Source organism: Phyllostomus hastatus, unplaced genomic scaffold, assembly GCF_019186645.2.
Source record: "Phyllostomus hastatus isolate PE091 unplaced genomic scaffold, TTU_PhHast_1.1 phas_contig_65, whole genome shotgun sequence".
Classification (NCBI taxonomy): Eukaryota; Metazoa; Chordata; class Mammalia; order Chiroptera; family Phyllostomidae; genus Phyllostomus; species Phyllostomus hastatus.
The window spans coordinates 4,926,122-4,942,673 of record NW_025333932.1 but is presented as its reverse complement, the minus strand read 5'-3'; the positions used below and the strand labels follow the sequence as shown (position 1 = coordinate 4,942,673).

The following is a 16,552-nucleotide window of genomic DNA, read 5'->3' as shown; positions in this document are numbered from 1 at the left end:
ATATTTTTTGTTCTGTAGGACATAGCCTGAAAAGGGTCTCATTGGGCAGCAGATGAGGAGTTGGCAGAACCATGTTACTTTCTGGAGGATTTATGAAAGGATCTGGTTTTCTGCCTTTTCCAGCTTCTTGAGGCCATCTGCATTTTTGGGTAGTTACCTCCTTCTTCCATGTTCAAAGCCAACAGCAGCCCACTGAGTTTTTCTCTCATAACATCCCCTTGACAGTGACTCTTTGGCCTTGGTTGGCATTGCTGGGTCTCTTGTAATTTACTTTATTGGATTATTTTAAATCATCCAGAACAATCTCTTGTTTATCCTAAGGTTAGCAACTAACATATTAGTTACAACTGCCACTTTAATTCCCCCTGTCATATAACATAATTTATTCACAAGTCTGGGGATTAGGATGTGGACATCTTTCTGAGGAGAGCATTACTCTGCCCATCACAGTCCACCCTCTGGCCCTGAAACAGTCACCTCTGCCTCACATGCTAAATATATTCATCCTATTTTAACATCCTCCAAAGTTCCAACCAATTACAGCATCAACTCAAAGTTTAATATCTCATCCAATTATCATTAGTACAAAAGCCCCAAATCCCAGTACCTAAATCAAGTATGACTGAGATTCTGAATTTAATTCATCCTGAGTTATAACTCATTTCTAGCTGTGAACCAGTGAAACTCAAAAGACAAGTTAATTTACATCCAAAATAAAATAATGGGCAGGCATAAGATAATGTTTTATAGATATTCTCATTTAAAAAGCAAGAAAAAAATTTTTAAGTGTCACTGGCCCGAAACAATTTTTATATGATCTGGGAAAACTCCACTTAGTTTCAAGTCTGGAAAACAGCCCTGTATGGTTTGTGGCTCTGCTCTCAGGGCATCCTGACTGCACTCTGGAGTCAGACTTTCTTTCTGACTTCAAAGATAGAGAACATGTTTTCACTTGGTTAGTTTTATCAACCTGCTGGCAACATGATAGCCAGTATTCTGTATATCCCTTTTGGCCCAAGCTGGAGGTGCTTCTGATAGTGTAACATTGACAAGAACTCTGCGGATCTCCTGTGTCAGGTTTGCCTGGCTTCTGCTAATGTGGGCTAAGGGGCACACGAGTCACATGCCTGATGTCTTCAAGCCCTCCATGTGACTGAATACTCTGGTCTTCTCTTTTTCTTTTTTTTTTTTTTTAAGAGAGAGGGCAAGGGAGGGAGCAAAAGAGGGAGATAAACATTGACTAGTTTCCTCCCTCATGTACCCCAACTGGGGACCAGGCCTGCAACCCAGGCATGTTCCCTGATTGAGAATCGAACTGGTGACCCCTTAGTTTGCAATATGATGCCCAACCAACTGAGCCATGTTGGCCATGGGTGAACACTCTGATCTTCTGATGTGCTGAGGTAGTAAATCAAAGTTTTCCAGCCACACCATTGGCTTTCTCTCAAGAGCATGCTTTCATGACAGCAAATCTCTTAATTTTAACATCTTTTGAAATCTAGAAGGACTGAGAATTTCTAAAATTAGTACATCCTGATCCATTTGTGCTTAACGGCTTAATGGTTAAACTGTCCCATTCCTCTTAATTTTACTATAAGCAGCAAGAAGAAACTAGGGTGTATCTTTCACACTGTGCTTGGAAGTATCAGCAAAGTATCTAAGTATATTTTTTTTACAAGATCTTCTTTCATGTAATAGAAAGACACAATTCAGGTAAGGTTTCTGCCACTATATAGCAAGTATTCCTTTTCTGCAATTTCCAATAACACATTTCTTTTTTCTGCCTTAGTCTTCACTGGAAGTACCTCTAATGTCTGTATTTCTACAAATATTTTGTTTATGATGATTTAGACATTCCCTAAGACAGGTGTTTTCTTTACCAGGTTCCTTCCTTCATTCTAAGTACTGATTAGCAGAGTTGTTAACACCTGTACTTCCACTAACAGTCAATTCAGGCCAATGCAGGCCTTTTCAATTATACTTCTCAAAGTTCTCCCAGCCTATACATATTAACCAATTTCAGAGTCAGTTCCAAATTTTTAGGTGTTTTTTGTATTTACCAAAATCTGTATTAGTCATGGTTCAACAAGGAAATCGGAATCAGTAAGATATAAATGTGGAAAGCTTTATTACAAGGAAATAACATGCACTCTTAGGGGCTGGCTGGGCAAGTCTGAAGTCCACAGAGTAAGGGGGCTACAGCAGGGCAGGCTGGGCCTCTTATGCTGGGTGAAAATGCAATCCATAACTGGAATTTTGTTTCACCTGCTTAAGGTTTTTCATCAAACTGGATCAAGCCAACCTAGATTATCTAGAATAATCTCTCTTACTTAAAGTCAGCTGATTGTGGACTTCAATCCCATGTACAAGATGCCTTCACAGACATATATAGGTTTTTGTTTGATTAAATAATTTAATACTATAACGTTCCCAAGTTGATTTATCAAACATATCAAAAGACTATCATGTCCTGTTATGCTAACATAATTATTATTAAATTTTGAGTATTTTGTCTTTAAAATGTTCCATATCATTATATTCATAATGGATGTATCACTTTGATAGTTACTTGTTTTGTGTAACATGTAATTAGAGTTTTTCCATGTTACTCAACACTTTTCTTAATGAAAATAATTAATGATTACATAATATCCAGTCCACGTTTTTTATTTTATTTTATTTTAATCATTTAACTGTTCAAGTACAGTTTCTGCCTTTTACTCCCATTCCAGCCCACCCACCCATCCCTCCCCACTTCCCTCCCATTACCACCCCCACTAGTTTTTGTCCATGTGTCCTTTAAATTTGTTCCTGTAAACCCTTCCCATTCTCCCCTGAAATTCCCTCTTCTCTTCAGTCCAGGTTTTTTAAATCATAATTAACAATTTCCTCCCATTTTCATCATAGGAAATTGCATTAAAATTAACAATTGTACATGAATTCTTTTTTTATATTTTTATTTTAAAGGCATATGCCCAAAATATAATCATGATCTCAAAGAATATAAATAAATATATGTAAGTTATGAAGTTAACTATTATTAAATTGGAAGAATAGTAAAGTCATCCTTACTTATCTTGAACGATATAGTAAATTATGGCAAAATGTTTACTAAATTATGTAGAGTTAAACAAACATAAATTAACTATTGTCATTATTATCGTATATTGTGATATACAATGGAGACTGAATTAGGACTAGGTCAGACAGTTAAATATTTTAGGTTTTAGCAGCCATGCATGGTTTCTGTTGTAACTACACAACTCTGCCATATTGTACGTGAAAGTGGCCACAGTCTATATGTAAACAAATGCCTATATCCAGTACACTTTACTAAAAATAAAAACAGACAGAGGGCCTGATCTGGCCAATGGGCCATCATTGCCAAACTCTGGTCTAAATTGTTAATTAGTCATTTGATAAAAAAAAATCATTAATATAACTTGAAAATATTTATCATTTGACTAAATTCCATCACATCTCATCCTTTGGAACTTTGAAAAAAAATTATATTGTTGCTGAGAAAATGCCCCATCCCTGTAATGGTGGCATTTTAAAGTGCCCTGACATTCAAAACAAGACGGAGCTCAACCTGGCCTGCAGGTCTCCCTGTCCATTGTGTCCCCACCAATATTTTATCGGCATTTTCTATTTTATTGACTAATTCTGCCTTCTTCTAAAACCATGACAGTCATTGAGAGATGATGTTGGAGGGGAAGTTTCTAAAGTTTGTTCTTCTGGGATCCTTTCTTATTTTTGAGCTTCCCAGATAGTTACATCAATTAATTCATTTGGATCACAGGAATTTCAAATATTTCAGAGTTACTTTTATCTGCCATAATTGTGTGATGCTCTTTGAAGTTTCACTTACTAGACAGATAATTTTGTTTTGGCTTTCTTTTATTTTTTTTTCTTTTTAAGAGTGGCATATGATACTATAAATAAAGGTAAAATAGAGGGGGACAAGAACTATATTATCATGGGGTAATCTGGAATTTCTGTATTTCTAATTAGGTGGAAAGAATGATAGGAAAAAAAGATTGTTTTGCACTTGGGCTCTGTCCTAGGCTCTCTTCTCTTATCCTCTGCAATCTTGTGGCTTCCTTGGCCTTCCACATAAAGCACTAACTCCCAAACTTATTTTAAATCAAGATCTATTTTCTGATTTTTAGCCCTGCATAGCTAGCCACCCACTAACATCTATACTGAGAATCTAATGGCCCTAAAATGTAACACTTACAAGTGAAATCATTTCCAAATATGTATTTCATCTGGTGTTTCTTAGTTCATTAAAGAATACTGCTACCCACCTATTACTGGGCCCAGAAGTCTTCCAGTAATCCTTACTGCATTTTCCTTCCCCATCCTCCATATATAGTTAACCAAAAATTCTGTTAATACTACCACCAAAGAATTTCAAAATCCATTAAATTTTATTTAGTCTGACTACCTGTGCCATAGCCTATGCCACCATCCTCTTTACCAGTCTAGTAGTACAGTGGTAGTCTTCTAGCAGTTTACTTAGGATCCATTCCTGCTGCATTTTAATCCGTACAGTGTGAAATGCAGCCATAGCAATCTTCTTTGAAAAACAATTCTGGTTATATCACTTCCCAGCCAATAGTTCTCTGCCAGGATGAGCACCAAGCACTTCACATGGCTCAAAAGTCCTACCAGAACCTACTTCATAGGCACCCCTCTCTTCTTATCACTTACCACTTCTCCATTCATGTTCCACCTTTCACATTCAGGGTTAATTATTTCAAATATTCTTTCTTTTTTATAATCTTTGTACATATTTCTCCTTTTGCCAGGAACAGTTCCCTATTCTTTTCACTCCCACAAACACATTTGCCAACATATAGCCTGATCCTCTTCAGTTCTCATCCTATTTCTTCAATAAACATCCTCTCATCACTCAGAAAAATTAAGACTTTTGCTCTATGCATCCTTGAGACAACTCATTCCATGTCACTTTCTCCAGTATGTAAGGTCATTTAGGGAAGATATGTTACCTGTTCATCTAGAATAGACATTGGCTGAAGTAGATACTCCAAAATATTTTATGGTAATTAAATGAATTTGTGAAATAACTAGAGGAAAATACATTTCACTTAATTTTCTTTTGAATATTGGGTCTCTGCAGAGGAATAATAATGCACTAATGTTAATATACTAAGATTCTGTTGTGATAAATTATGCTAATAATTAATATTTATAACTATATTTGTATACTGTTATTAATAGATATGTTTCAGCATTATACTGAAAGACCAGGGAGAATGACTTAATATGGCAGGTTTATAAGATATGCCAGAAAGATCAACTCTCTAGATAGAGCTGCAAGAACTATCCACCAAATTGCTCACCATTTCATATATGACATTTTACTCCCATAAGTCAGAACCAGAATTTTCTTTTTTACAGAGCTCATATCTTTATTCAATTGTCCAGTTCAAATGTCACTGCATTTCTAAAGGATCTTGTTCTCCCTACTCAAGCAGAGTTAATTACTTGCTTATGTCCTCTCCTGTAATATTTTTATATGTCTGTTTTAATACCTGGCATATTGGATGACAGGTATTCTAGTTATTTGTTGAAGTACTCTTCCCCACCAGCCTGTGAACTGCTTGAGGTCAGGGTTATTTTGATCATTAAAAAAAATTTGATCACACTATTAAAATTTCTTCACAGAAGTGAGGGAATGTAATAATGTAGACCTCTTATATGATCCCCCCCACCCCTTTATTTCTTTTCTACGTGAGTCTTAGTGCCTGTTAACAATACTCTCTTCTCAAAATTTTCTTCTTCCCTTTCTTCTGGATTGTTGCACATTCTGCTAGTCATCCTTCTGCATCCTGGGCTTTTCTCAGTCCTCATCAGGAATAATTTTCCTCATTTGTCCCCTAGTGGCAGAACCACCAAGCTGCATCATCAGATCTTCCCCTTTTCCTTTTATACTCTCTTTGAGACAGTATAATTGGCTTTAATTAGTTAGGAAGTAACTACAATTTATTTTGTTGAATCTAAAGTTCACCAGAACAGGACAATATTGATTAACCATAGAAGGACTTAAGCAGAAATAAAATAACAATTTTTCATAGACATGACTGAAGAGTTTACTGTTGGGGGTAGATTGGACTAGACAAGCACTTTAAAATAATAACAAAACTTAGAACTGATTCATTTGTAACAAAGCTCATTCACTCAAGTATTTTCCAGTTGAGATTTTTAAGGTATCAGCTTAATGATCAAAGAAGAAAATTTAACCTTTTAACAGAAGGTTTAAAACCTTTGCCCTATTTTTCTCCCCTCAGTATTTTTACAAATACATAAAAACTTGACCAAGAAAAGTATATATCAATGAAGCAATTGAGTTATAAAACATCTCCCTTTTATACACCTGATAGCTGTATAGTTTCTATGACATTCTCCAGAGACCCATATTTTGTTAATTCATAAACTACAGGTTTATTTACCACAAGTAATTTTTAGCCAGAGATATTCTACTGAGATCACTCGATAATTAGCTCTTTTTCTTTTGAAAAAGAGGTACACCCGGAAAGGAGATTGGTCCAAGTCATCATCTACCTTCTTAGACCCTGATGCCTCCAGACTCCCAACTTCTCAGGAGCGTTCTTCTGGAAATGTGAGCAAATGAACCACAGGCCAGTTGCCTTCACTTCTTTCTCACTCACAGTATCCTGGAGAGCAGAAAAGGTTGCGTTTTGTCTGTATTTTATGTGCTCAAAAGACTTTTCTCAAAAACCTGTAAAAATAATAAAATACATATAGATTTTATATGAAATATATTTTTCTCTGATAAGCAAGATATCATTCATTATAAATTAGTTTAGCAGGCCAGTAATGAGTCAAAAGAACAAATAGCAGTGACTCAGGCAGGATCAATCAAGACATAGATGAAATTAAAAGGACAGCACTTTGGCTCTTTTATTAAAGGACTCGTCATAGCAGTGTGAGTTGGAGAGCAGCGGCCATCACCTATTCAACCTGCCCTTCCCCTTTTCACTAGTTTCTGATTCACTTAATAGCTCACCTGTTCACCATTTTCTACCTAGAGCAGATATAACAGTAAATATTTTTAATGACTAAACAAGTGAATAAATGTATCTTGTAAAAACCACATATTTCCCCATTTACATTAATGTTTTATTTTGTGAACACCATTAAAAACATTATTTATGACTTCTGCACTATTCTTACTACTGCATGTCAGAACCTAACTTTTAGTCTTTGAAAAATACTTGTCCCATAAAATATGCTCAGTGATTTAAGAACATGTGAACTCTAACATCTGAAAGAAATGTTAATTATCACAAGCAGACATTTCTGAAAATATGACAAAGAGAATACAATATTCTCCAAATTCTGCTTAATATTTGATTTTTAATAGGATTCCAGATGTAAGCATGCTACTGAATCTACTTTAAAATATTTGAAAATTCTGGTTAAGTCTATACAACTTATCAATTCCCCAGCACATTTCTCAATAGTATTTCAAATTCTGAATAATATCTTTCTTCACAGGCTTAATCAGTAAGGAAACACTAGTGGGCAGACAAATGGTAATACTATAACCATGAATTCTTCTTCAACATCTTAAACATGCTTTTGCCTTTTGAGAAATAAATCTTATTTCATAATGTAACTATTTCCTCAAACATCACTTTTCTGCTTTAGAGAATAAACAACTCCCAAATGTTAAGGGATAACATTGTTTATTAACTAAAATCTGAAACTACCAAGACTGAAGGGAGAAAGGAGACTGACAGTATGCTTATGGGAGCCTTCAATTGACTGAGGTTTTGATGACAACCTGCTCTGCAAGAGATTCTACTAGAGGCTTTTATTTGTCCTTTTCATGGCAGTTATTACAAATCTTTTAAATAATTCTTTATGATGTCACAGTGGGTATTATAAGTAAAGAATTCTATAAGAGTTCATGCCATAATCTCGAGAATTCACAGATACAAGCCAACTTGATATTTGATACCTATTTGAATCCCAAATATATAGAGGTTGTTTTTTTGTTTTTTGTTGTTGTTGTTTTGTCAGTAAACCGAGAATAAAATTATACCAAGCAGAAAATGGTTCATTGAAATTACTGTGTTTTATAATCTTTTATAATCTCTTAAATTTTATAATCTTTTCCTACTTTACTAAGTCTCTACTCATATGGCCTTTAAGTTTACAGATACAACAGCAAACAACCTAAACCTTTTTGCCCTGGATCTAAGACATAAGAAACTGAAGGTTTTGCTATTTGATTATCTATGCAAAGGAACAATTTTATAAACTCCTATGTTTTATGGACATCTGTGTTACAATTTCTCAGATTTCCATTTCTCAGATCATTCCTGGCCTTGATTTGCCCTTTCCCTGGATGTTCCCCTTACATGTTATCTCTATACCCAGCCTGACACTTTCCCATAAACCCAATATCTGTACTTCAGCTTTGTAATAAATATTTGAAGTCTAAATGAACTTGAGCTTAAGTGGCCCAACATTAATTCATGATATTTAATTTAGGAAAAAAATTTCCCTAAAATATTTTATCAGCATAGCTTTATATTTAGCCATATTAAGCAAGTGTGTTATTTCCATAACTTTCTTGCATTCACACACAGAAGTTAGATGTATCAATTTAGTACTAAGACACTGCCACCTCATCATTCCATTTCTTTTTTTGGTGGGGGTATGCAGTGACAGCAGAGGATATATGATTCTTTCTTGAACCTTGCTAACAAATCTTTGACATTATAATATTTGAGTCTACAATGTGACATATTAATAAATCACACATTAAAAAACAGAAATCAAACAATTAAAAATGAAACAAAACAAAACTTATTTTAGAAGTGTTTCCAACTCACTTTCATAGTCATTTTCTGTGATTGCACAGTAGCCTGAAATCATCAACTGCTCTTAACGTGATGACTGGAAGATTATTAGATTTCTTCCCCATTCATCAGATCTATCAGGAGACGAGACAATATTATTTTCAGGAGGCTTCTTTCATTTCTCATAAGACCTTCTTTTTCATTGTACTTGATCCAAATTAATGGAATCACACTCTCGTGTATATTAATGCAACTGGGATTCAACTACTGTTTATTTAGCTTCAAAAGTAATTCTCATTTAGGATTCTCCTTTTCTTATCATGCTAATTCCTTAGTGCACAAAACTCATCATAATTTCCATAGACCAAGGTTCCTTACTCTCAGTTCTATTGACATTTTGAACTGTATGATTATTGAGTTAGGGGGAGCTATCCTGAGCATAGTGCAATGTTTAGCAGCATCACTGGCCTCTAGCAACTAAATGCTGGAAGCAACCCTTTACCACCTGCACCACAGAGAAGTCTTTATTGTTGGGGTTTATGTTATGTATTGTAGGGTTCAGCAGCATCCCTGGCTTTTAGACTGTCCAGAAGCAATCCCTGCTTTCCAGCTTTCTCCAGACACTGACAAAACTTCCCTGTGTGACAAAATTGCTCAAGGGTGAGAATCATTGGCTTGTATACCACAACCACCTCTGATATGTTCTCACCCTATTAGTCTCCTCCCATTTCCCCCTGCCCCCTCATGACTGCCCCAGATATATCCTGAACACTAAATCTAATATGTCAATCTGTCCCTTTAAAGGCTCTAGATTCTCAACTGCCTCTTAGGAAAAATCCACATTCCCCACAAGGCCCACATTTTTGTTTGTTTGCTTGTTTCCTTACTTCTCTTCACCTTCTCTCCCCCATGACTTCTCATAGGCAGACTCCAGGTTGTGGCAAATCAGAGCTCCTTGCTGAATATGCTGTATCCCTTTGTGATTTTACAGGTCAGAGTATTTGGTCATAGGCTTCTTCCACACAGAATGCCCTCCTGTCACTTAATTTACTTGCATGAAGAGAAATCTCCTCACCTAAAATCCTGCAATACACAAAGTCTTCGCTGTGAAACCTTGACACTACAAAGCAATATTATATTCAGGTTCTTAGAGCACAACTACTGTGGCAGGCAACTGCCATGTTGAGCCCCTGTGCTTTGTTCTTGTTTTAGCCAAATAAGGTAACCAGATCTAGCTTCTGCATTTGGGCTTCTGTAACCTTGCTTCGCCACGTGGGCAGGAAGCCCGGGGCTATTTAAATCCCGGAAGATCAGAGTTCGGGGCTCAGAATTTGGAGTCCCATTGTCTCCTCTGAGCCCGAGAGTGCTCCACCATCTCTACCATGTGTGAGTTATTCTTTCCTGCAACATTTTGGTTTCCTGACCAGGAAACGACTCACTCGAAGCAGGCATTTTGCCTCTGGTGAAGACGACCGGGGGCTCAGTGGGGGAGCCCTGTCACAGGGGAAGGAGAACATGCCCGGTTGTTTTGGGCTTCCCTGGATGGAGGCTCCCATGCTGCGTACCCAGCCGCTCTAAGACCTGGGCGGAAGGGGAGAGACGGACCACAAACTGTCTGAGGCGCCAGATCAGTAAGTGCCCCAGGAACTGGACCTGAGACCAGGGAGAGGCTGATCACCTCTCAACCAGAAATTCAGGAGTCTGGGCCACGTTAAGATAGGGCTCAGTCCACCGGACTTCAGCTTGGGGGAGGAAAAATTATAAACTCTGCGTGACTGAGAGTGTGAGTGTGAATGTGTCTGTGACTCCACAAGCCAAATTAGGCTTATGGAGTCTTATTGGGCCCTCACCTGCGGTTCCTGGGTTGGTCATACGGCATAACGGCTGGGAAGATAACCCAAATGACTACACGGGCAGCCTCTTGCTAAGACCAACCTAAGTCCCTCATGATAGGACAGGCCAGGCAGGCGTGTGAAAGATCCCCCTTTCCTTTGTTTGTCTGCGTCCTAAGGGTGGGAGACATGGGAGGCGACCGTCAACCATCCTAGACTGTATGCTCCAGAATTTTGACCGGTTCCGAGGACAAGACCCCTCGATGAACCTGGGCCAGCTAGAGACTTTCTGTACTTCAGAATGGCCCATCTTCAGGGTAGGCTGGCCCCCTGAGGGCACCCTGAATCTAAGCATAATTAGAGCAGTTCACCTGATAGTCACCAGGAACCCAGGGCACCCGGACCAATATGTCTATATAGATAGATGGCAGGAATTAGCCTAAGACATGTCAAGGTGGCTCCAGCAGTGTGCTAGAGTAGCCCTGAAGCATCCAGGAACCTCAGGGCAGAAGAAGTCCAGATGATGCTGTGGGCGGCTGGATAGACCCCAAACTCAGATCCTGGTGGCTAGAGGCCTAAAGCATCCAATCCACCAGGGGCACCCTGAGGATGACCAACCCATTTCCCTGCCACCGTATGGGGGACTTCCCACTGCACCGCCAGGGCCAGACACCCCTCCTCCATCAGTCTCGCCCCCACCAGAGGAGGACCCATGGGGGGCTCCCAGAAACTGCGCCATCACCAATTGCGACCCTATTAAGGCATCATCAGGCCCTCCAGATGCCCCTGAGAGAGGCTCAAGGGCTCCCACAGGTGGTGGCAGATGGAACGCTCAGGCCGGGACCTATAGTTTTCTATTACCAGCCATTTACCACTACTGATCTCCTTAACTGGAAACACCACATGCCCTCATATTCGGAAAAGCCACAGGCATTAATTGATTTAATGTAATCCATAATGCAGACTCACTGGCCCACCTGGTATGACTGTCACCAGCTCCTGTTAACACTATTTAACACGGAGGAGAGGCGCAAAATCATGCAAGAGGCCCATCAGTACCTCGAAACTCATGCCCCGGCAGGAACCCTTGATCCCTTACAGTACGCCCGAGCGGCAGCCCCAGAAGCTCGGCTGGACTGGGACCACAGTACAGAACAGGGGAGAGCAGCTCTTGACCAATATCGGGAGGCCATCCTGTAAGGGGTCAGGGCCGGGCCTAGGAAGCCCACCAACATGGCAAAGGTCTCCAGTATAATGCAACGGGCAGACGAGTGCCCAGGGGACTTTCTAGAGCGACTAACTGAAATATACAGGATATATACCTCTTTTGATCCTGAGAGTCCGGATAGCCAGCGGATGGTTAATATGGCATTCGTGACTCAGTTGGCGCCTGATATCCACAAAAAGCTACAGAAATTGGAGGGTTTTGCCGGCATGAACATCAGCCAGTTAGTAGAAGTGGCAAATAAAGTCCACAACAACAGGGAGGAGGCGGCTGAGACAGCAGCCTTAGAAAAACAGAAAAAGAAGGTGGCGCTATTAGCAGCTGCCCTGGTGGCCCCAGCAAAGACTCCGCAGAAGAAAGGGCAGAAAGGCCATTTTAAAGTAGACAAAGACCAGTGCGCCTATTGTAAGGAGAGAGGCCACTGGAAATGAGACTGCCCAAACCGAAAGCAAAAGGAAGACCCAACGTTCCCTCCAGCACCTGGGATTCTCAGTTTGGTAGGTTTGGATACTGAATGAGCAGGACCAGGCTCAATGAAACTCGGCCCCCAAGAGCCCATGGTCCGAGCCCGAGTGGGGGGCCAACCACTGACTTTTATGATAGATACCAGAGCTGAGCATTCGGCAGTTACCACCCTTGTGGCCCTGCCATCAGGCTGAGAAATTTCTATCATAGGAGCCACAGGGCAGCCCAGTAAGCCAAAGAAGTTTTGCCAGGCCCAGACAATTTGGCTGGGAGGGCACCAGGTCCACCATGAATTCCTCTACCTACCCGAATGCCCTGTGCCTAGGCAGAGACTTGCTGAGTAAGCTTTCAGCCCTAGTAGCCTTTCACCCCACTGGACAAGCCACACTCGAATTAGGAAGCTTGAGTTTAGTGGCCCTCGTCATACCCCGGAAGGAAGAATACCGAATCCATGAAGAAGAGGGAGGCCTAGGCAGCCAAGACCCCCTCATAGGAGAATTTCCCGACGTATGGACAGAGGGAAACCCGCCAGGACTTGCCACCGGTCCTAACCCCGGTGATCATAGACCTGAAACCAGGGGCACAGCCCTGCTGCCTCAGGCAATCCCACATATCCAAAGAGGCCCGACTAGGCATAGTCGGGGTAATAGACAAGTACCTGTCTGAAGGAGTACTGGTTCCCTGCCAGTCACAATGGAACACACCACTCCTCCCTGTGAAGAAGCCAGACAGGTCTGGGTATTGCCTGGTACAAGATCTCAGGGCTGTCAATGAGGTCAGCCTGATTCTACACCCTATGGTGCCCAACCCATACACACTATTAAGCCAACTGCCCCCGACTGCCTCGCATTTCACCTGTCTGGACTTAAAGGATGCCTTCTTTTGTATACCTCTGGCCCCTGTAAGCCAGCCAATATTTGCATTTGAATGGGAAAACCCCCACACTGGCAGCAAGACCCAACTAACCTGGACCCAGCTGCCTCAGGGGTTCAAGAACTCCCCCACTATATTCAGCGAAGCATTGGCCCAGGGCCTGAAACCATTCTCAGGGCAGCATCCCGACCTTGTTTTACTCCAGTATGTGGATGATTTGCTGTTGGCAGGGCCCAGCAATTACGAGTGCCGGGAAGGGACGGGGGCCCTGCTCCAGCTCCTGGCATCCAAAGGCTACCGAGTGTCCAAAAGGAAGGCCCAGATCTGCCAAAAGGAAGTCCGGTACCTGGGTTTCCAAATAAGCCAGGGGCAGAGGGCATTGGGAATTGAAAGGAGAACTGTGATAAATCGGCAATTCAGCCCAACAACTAGAAGACAGCTCCGGGAATTTATGGGGGCAGCTGGGTTTTGCCGAATATGGATCCCAGGGTATTTGGGGATAGCAAAACCTCTATATCAAGCCCTCAAAGGAGCAGAGACTGCTCCATTTAATTGGGGAATGGAGCAACAGAGCACTTTTGAGAAGCTAAAGGAGCTTCTGGTCAGCGCCCCGGCCCTCGGCTTACCCAACCCCAATAAGCTGTTCTCCCTCTATGTCCATGAAAAGGGGAAAGTAGCCTTGGGAGTCCTGACTCAAGAAGTTGGACCATGGCAACACCCGGTAGCTTACCTGTCAAAGCAACTGGACAATGTAGCAGCTAGATAGCCTCCCTGCTTGTGGGCCATAGCGGCTGCTGTCTCCCTCCTCCAAGAAGCTGACAAGCTCACCTTAGGGCAGGAAATTAGCTTATACATGCCACACGCTGTGCACAACCTCCTCAAAGGGCAGGGACATCAGTGGCTGTCCAACCCGAGGCTTACCCAGTACCAAGGGGTGCTGCAGAAAAACCCTCGAGTACATCTGAGGATGATGCAAAAGATCAATCGAGCCACCTTCCTACCTGCAGAGGCTGGGGAACCCGACCACAGCTGTGAGGAGGCCACTGATCAGGTGTATGCCAGCCGGCCAGACTTGAAAGACCAGCCAATGACCCAGGCGGACCTAAACCTGTACACCGATAGGAGAAGTACCATAACTGAGAAGGGAGAGCGGATTGCCGGATACGCTGTAACTACAAAAGAACAGGTTCTCGAAGCAGAGCCCCTGCCCTCCGGGTGGTCAACCCAAAGGGCTGAACTTTATGCCCTTATTCGAGCCCTGGAACTAAGCAAGGGAAAAAGGGTCAATATATACTCTGACTCCAAGTATGCCTTTGCCACCTTCCACATACATGGGGCCATATGTAGAGAAAGAGGACTACTGACTGCCAAAGAAAAAGAAATAAAGAACAAAACTGAAATCCTGTGACTCCTAGAGGCTGTATGGAGCCCAGCTCAGGTAGCAGTAATGCACTGCCGGGGACATACTAAGGGCAACACAGAGGAGGCCATAGGAAACCGACTCGTGGATCAAGCTGCAAAAGCTGCTGCTAAGAAACAGGACTATCCAAAGGCCATAGTGAGTCCATTGATCAGCTCCCCTTTGAGCACCCAAGACTATCAACCAGCCAAAGAAGAATGGGCTAGGCAGGCTCAAGCACCCAGAACACCAGAGGGCCTGTGGAGGCTCCCTGATGGACGAGTTTACGTGCCCTAGGGCCAGGCGGTGCAGGTGGTTCAGAATTGTCACACCCTGATCCATCTAGGAAAAACAGCCCTAGAAAACCTGCTCCAAAGGTACCTCTACATACCCAACCTCACCGCACTATGTGCCAGCATTTCAGCCAGATGTGTAACTTGCACCAAGAACAACGCAGCAGGAAATAATCGAGTCCTGCCGGGAATACAGCACCAAGGGATCCAACCTTTGGAAGACCTGCAGGTAGATTTCACTGAGGTCAAACCAAGCCGGGGATATAAGTACCTGCTCGTCCTCATATGCACCTTCTCAGGTTGGGTCAAGGCCTTCCCCACTGTTGGGAACCGCCCTGACTGGTATCAGAAGCTGAAACCCCCGCCTAGGCTGAGGCTAAGGGAACGCCCTTGGAACTGTAAGCCAGCAAGGAGACAAAAGCTTATCTCCCTGGCAGGAATGCTGCTTCTGCTGCTTTATTCATGACTGAACCCCAAAAAGCTTGGTCGGTTAGCCAAAGACGGGTAAGATTCCCCACGGGGGAACGACCTAAGACAGGCACGATCACTTTGGGAGGCCCCCCAAAAGTAGGACTTGGGGGGCTGAAGCAAAAGGGGGTGATGGACCCTCGCTCCTCGGCTTTGACATAGCCTGAGTTCTTAGCATCTGGGAAAAAACCTCCTTGTCTCTCGGTTGTGTTAGTTCCCTTGCTCCACCTAAGCCTGAAACAATGACAGGGTAGTGCAGCTTGGCACTGAGAAGTGCAGATTCCCCGGGGTGATCAGGCCTAAGAAAGAACATGTAAATTACTGTGAAACCTTCTTTGTTTAGAATGCTCTCAGTTGAATGAGAAGGGTCTTAGGAGGAAGTTATTTTGTTCCTCAGTCTTACAGCTCTTTGACCCTCAACTCAATAGACCGGCAGAGTTCTTTACCTCCCCCTAATGAGTACTGTACTTTACCTGAATTATTATGCAGAATGAGCCCAATAAAAGCAGGTATGGACGGTAAATCAGCGCGCTCCCCACTAGGGGGGGTGGCCATTTCGTCCCTACTTCCCCACAGAAACTAGTTTGTCTCTGTGCATGTGTGTTTTTTCTCGCGTGTTTATTGTCGAGCCATCCACAGCGTTCTGTGGTCACTGCTGGCCGGTGACCCGCGCGCAACAGCTGGCGCCCAACGTGGGGCCGCGATTCGGGACCACAGAAGTGGGACCCCGTTCAAGACGACTTGGAACCAGCGGCTACGAGCCGTCGCTGTGGACAACGCATCAACTTCGGGTGGATTTGCGCACTAACAGCCCAGGTAAGGGCCAACGACCCCGTTCTCTTTCTCGGACGCGTTGAATTTTCAGGGAAGTAGGTCTTTCTTTTCTAGGTTGTTTCTCTCTTCGCGACCGTCTATAATTGAGTAAATAGTAATTTAATTCTCAAGTTTGGGGGAACAAACGATTTGCCTTGAAAAAAGTAATCAGGTGATTTGTTTTGGCCAACTAAAAATAAATAAAAGTAAGCTTTTTCTTTAAAAAAAAAGGGAAGAAGGAAGGTAAACACGGGTTGTAGTTTATCTAAAGGGAAGAAAGCTTTTCTGTGTATATTACAACAAGTTCTTAAAGAAGCAAAATA

The 16,552-nt window shown here is 42.0% G+C and overlaps 1 pseudogene; it reads right to left on the bottom strand.

Annotated features, from left to right (window-relative positions):
* The window catches only part of LOC123825783, a 107,236-nt pseudogene extending 95,804 nt beyond the window's left edge, over positions 1 to 11,432 (bottom strand).
* Between the last annotated feature and the right edge of the window lie 5,120 nt (positions 11,433 to 16,552).